Raw genomic sequence first — 5,257 nt, forward strand, 5'->3', positions numbered from 1 at the left:
ATTGGCTCTGCTACACCAAGTAGATGAAAAGGAAAATTGATTCTATACTGTGGGTCTGTATAAACAAAAAAATAAAATTCTATCTTTTTTTTCCCTGTATGTATGTTTAGATTTCTTGTACAAATAACAGCATGCTCCATTCCATTTTCTTCAACAGAATAAACTCTTTTAAAAAAAGATTTAAAAGATTTGATAATCAACTCTCAAATCTATACTTATTTTTCTACTTCAGTTAATTTCCTGACATATTTAACATAAGCAAGAATATATTTTCAGGACATTGAGCAACAGAAAACTCAAGCAAAAACTCAAAAAGACATAAATGACTTCAATGACTCTGGCAAGTTACATACATCCCATGTTGCTTTTGTTTTCCCATCTCTTCTTTGCTTCAAATACCCATGCAAGTTTCTTCTTTTGAGTAGCCTGTGAATTTTCAGCATCCTTTTAGGTTTTTACAAAGTTGTGGCAGGCGACTGCTTTGGCAATTTTTACACCAAGCTCTCCAACAGGTAAGCTGGTTGCTGAGTTCCTCATCCTTCCCAACATTCCACTCCACAGCCTGGACCATGATCTTTTCAAGGCCCAACCTGTCAAATTTTTTTTCTTTTCAACAGGGATTTCAAACCTATCATCGATTCCAAAATACTGAGTAAGCTCCTTTCACTGGGTTTTACTTGAGGACTGTTCATTATGAGAGTCTTCTTCACTCTCCACTTTACCTATTCTGGAGCATTTCCTTTTTTTAGCTTCTGAATCTTGAAGTTGAGGTTTTCTATTCAGAATGTTTCTTATGTAATTCCTGAAATTTAAATCACATATTTAAGGGAATTCCAGAAAAACCCTCTTCATATGATTTCACATTGGGCTCTGCTTCAGTATTTGATCCATCCATAGGGAAATCTAAGATCTCTGTTTTGCAATGGTCTCATCTTCTTTATCTTCCTGTAAGTTAAGTCTAGAGTTCTCTAATGTGGTTTCATTTTCAGAATTCAGCTAGACATCACTTCCTTTTAGGCCAGGAGCCGGCTGCCCAATAGCCATTTGAAGACCCCCTCCTTCCCACCGCTTATTTTTAATAAGAACCATTAGCTTCTTCCTCTGTCTGCCTCTATATTGTTTAGAAATAGTGCTCCATAGCTATTCTTATCTTAAGTCCCATCAATCACTCTACCAAGAAATGGTTTCCACTATAATAAAATTTTAATTTTTGCCTTTTATATTTTCTGTGTTAGTACAAAAGTTTTCATTTGATATTTTGGTCCAGTGGTCACTAAGTACATGATGATGCCTTGAGTTTCAAGTCTTTGGTTATTATTTGGACACAATGTTAATTTTTTTTTTTTTTTTTACAATAGTTTGTCAAGATAATATGTGTTTGAGATTTGGCCAAGAGGTCTAAAATTGAGAAATTCCTCTTTTCTATGTATCTTATACTGGGTTCAGCAGAAAGCAGAGCCTAAATCATGGATTCATATGGCACCATTTTATAAAGAAATGCAATCCCAGGCAACAGGAGTGACAGACAAGGGAAGTGAAATAGGGCAGGAGGAACTGATAATGTGATGATGTGTTATCAAACTGGCCATGGCTGACATGCCTGCAATCTCATAAGACTACCCTCTGAGTAACCACATGAGCTTTATCTTAGGACATTCCATCTGGGCCAAGAACGGGGAAATTTTCATTTGCTCTCCCCCCTTTCCACTAGCCAAAAGCTTCTGTGATGAACCATTAAATCTCTCATACTTCTGAGTTTTGCCTAGACGAGTGCTAAGCATCACACTTAGAGTCAACAAAGAAGCCCTTTGCAGGGACATAGGGTGAGGGATTTTCAGGTTGCACCTAGGTGAAGTCTTTTGGAGTCTATGCAGAGCTGAACAACTCAGTAATGGTCAAAACACAGAACTGAGAGCATCTACAGTGATATGTGAGAGGTGTCTGATAAAACGTGGAGACCAAGTCTTTAACAATATGGATCTACAAGGTCTATGATGAGATGTATGTTGTAATCATTGGTTCTACTATACTCGAAACAAGAGGGAGATAGGTGGGAGAATGGAAGAGAAAAACAAACAAAGTGAAAGGAGACAGAGAGACCAAGAGACAGAGAGACAGAGATTTAATTCTTATTTCCTAACCTGCCCTCTACACTGTTCTAAGTCTATCCATAGAGATAATTACCCATTCTCAACAATGTGGTGCATTCCCTTAAAGACTGGTTTATACTCTGCCGCACACACATTTTTTAGACAAAATGGAGTGATGATATATGTATTCATCAGTATCTTATTATTTTCTCTTCAGAGGTTTATTTTAACCCTTTTACTATTATTTGAATTAATCTTTGGAGAAGGGATATTAAAAGAAAGAGATATAGATAGTTCCTTAAAGCATTCTCTAGTTAAGGGCCAGGACTTCTCTTTCCTGATCATTACCAAGATGTTTTGCCTTCGCATCAGAATAAACCCCAAACTCTGACCTTCCTACAAGAATCTGTAATCACTGTGGGCATGTCCCAAATTCAAAGCCACTGCCCATTTGTTAGCAGTGAGACCACAAAACCTCCGGTCTTGTCTTCTTGAAGGAAAGATTTCAATAAGAGACAAAGTATAGAAAAGCAAGAAAGAATTTATAGGCCACATTAAAAACACACTCAGGGCAGTGAAATAAGGAAGGGCATAGAAGAAGCAACAGGAGAGGCTAGGCTGGGCAGCTTTGGCTCACTGGGAAGTTGGAGAAAAGGGGCTGTAGAGACAGGTGCAGGGTATTAACCCGGGATGAGCTGCTGCAGCCCATTGCTGCCCTGGTTGCAAGTCTCGTGGGATCCCTTAGAGTTCCCTCTAAGAGGGAAAGGGAATGGTGCTGGTGTGCTCCCCTGGGGGGAGCAAGCACTGGTCCTTTATCCTGAGCTACGTATCTATCTCTTGCAGGTGGGAATCTTAGGGGACGTCTCAATAGAATATTCATTAGCTTTCCAGGTGTGTTTTTTCAGGGTCCTGGTGTCCACTGATTGGCTGGTGCCAGGACAGGGGGTCATTAGTCAATGTAGCTGATCCTGAGATAGCCACAGCATTACTTAATCTGGCTTTGTTGCTTTTCTGGGACTGGACCTGAAATTGAACCTGAAATACAGCTGAGGCCTAGTTGTTACTTTTAGGGAGGAAAAAGTATGGGGTCTAAATTGTATGATTAGAGATATGAAAAGCCAGGGGGTCCAAACTGCATGACCAGTGATATGCTAGGGAGGAAAGGTTACCCTAGGGGTGAGATTCTTGTTTTCCCAGTTTTGTCCCTTGCTAGGCAACCAGAGCTTTTTGCCCTGGTGAGTTTCTGTACCTGGTCCATCGTCCATGCTCTGCTCATGTCTGTCTAACTGCCTATAACATATCCAGTGTAGGTACTTTACAGACCAGTGCTTAGAGTCTACGTTTTGTTGACTGGAGCAGTAGAATTTGTGTGGAAGACAGCTCATTTCAATGGAAAGGATGTGTGACTGGTCAGGCTGCTGACAATCTGGGGAAAGGAGGCCCAGTGCATAAGAATCTCACATGCGTGGACGGTGGTAATGCAGTTACTGTCTATCCATGGCACTATCAAAGCTGCTCTTCTCTAGCAGAGACATCAAGATATAGATATTATAACAATTTTTATGTTGTTCAGAGTTTTTTTTATCATCTGTTCAAATTATCTATTGCTGCATAACGAAGTCCCCAAACTTAGTAGCTGGAATATTTTTTGTTTTTTGCTTATAAATTTTGTAGGTCAGGAGTTTAGACAATGTGCAGTACAGATGGCTTACATCTAGTCTGATGTGTCTGGGCCTTAGCTGGTAAAATTCAAAGGAATGAGGGTGACTCAAAGAACTAGAAGTGTCTTCTCTCATAAAGCAGGCATTAGATCTGGGTTGAATTAAAAGCTGAGCTCAGCCAGGACTGACAATGCTACATGTGGCCTGTCAGGGTGGCTCAGGATGAGCCGGGGTTCCCAGAGACAGAATGTGAGAAGAGAGAGTACTCCAGGAGACCAAGGCAGAAGCTGCATGGCTTCTTCTGACCTAGCCTGTGAATTCATGCCACATCAGTTTTGGAACATGCTATTGGCCCCAAGGGAGTCACTAAGACCAGCCCAGATTTCAGGGGAGCAGAATTAGACCCCCACCCTTGAGAGGGGACGGCAAAGTCACATTGCTCAAGAGCATGTGCAATGCAAGATGTTGTTGAGGCCATACAGGAAAATATAATCTACCCATATCACCCCAAAATACTCCACATTTAGTCAACATAGGAGGTCACTGGTAAACAATATCACACTCTTAAAGGTCAAGAAATTAAAGTTATTTGCTTACAGCAGGAGTGGGGAAACTTTTTACTGCCAAGGGCCATTTGGATATGTATAACATCATTCAAAGGGCCATATAAAATTATCAACTTAAAAATTAGCCTGCTATATTTGGTCAAATATTTAATTAACTCATACTTAATGTCATGGCTAGAACTGTTTCTCTTTGGTAGAGTGCATGATGTTAGCTGGTATTGATGATGTTACTACTCACAAATGCTTTTCCAGGTTAGCATCAGTCAGTCTGGAAATCCATCATTGCTTATGGAACGTTGATAGAATTCAAGGAGTGGGAGGTTGTTGTACCTAGTTTTCTGCTCATCGTTGCTTTGCAGCTGAATGATTTTGTGTTGTAGGTTATCAGACACATCCGCTGGTTCCTCTTTGAATGGTATAGCAAAGATGTTCAGTACCATTTGTTCACTATTCACATCCTTGAATCTTTCATTAAATGCCTCACTTTAGTTTCGCACATTCACCAGCATATTCAAGTGTCCTAGAAGGCTTTTGTCCTTCCAGAGTGGAGAAATGCACCATGTTATTCCTTTCGAGTTGCACTTTTGCAGCCTTAATTTAGCTTCAAATGATTTTATGTCTGAAATCAGGGACCTGAGAAACTGGTTGGGGCCCTGCAGCTAGACATTCAGCTCTGAAAGGGACTTGGTAATGTCCACCATGAACACTAAATCACACAGCCACTTGCTATCATTGAGTTCCCTGACTGGTTTTCCCTTCATCTCCATGAACTGCTTGACTTCATCCCATAGTTCATAAAACCTCATGAGCATGTTCCTGTGACAGCCACCCCACTTCACAGTGACAAACAAGATCACTGTACTCAGAGGCAAGATCATTCAGTAACTCTATAAATTGGCAGCTCTTAAGCCCTCTGCTTTTGACAAAATTCATGCATGGA

The 5,257-nt window shown here is 40.4% G+C and overlaps 1 pseudogene; it reads right to left on the reverse strand.

Annotated features, from left to right (window-relative positions):
* Positions 1-345: 345 nt before the first annotated feature.
* On the reverse strand, positions 346-1,044 carry LOC118643969 (annotated as a pseudogene).
* Positions 1,045-5,257: the final 4,213 nt, after the last annotated feature.

The sequence above is a fragment of the Molossus molossus genome, unplaced genomic scaffold, assembly GCF_014108415.1.
Source record: "Molossus molossus isolate mMolMol1 unplaced genomic scaffold, mMolMol1.p scaffold_m16_p_4, whole genome shotgun sequence".
NCBI lineage: Eukaryota > Metazoa > Chordata > Mammalia > Chiroptera > Molossidae > Molossus > Molossus molossus.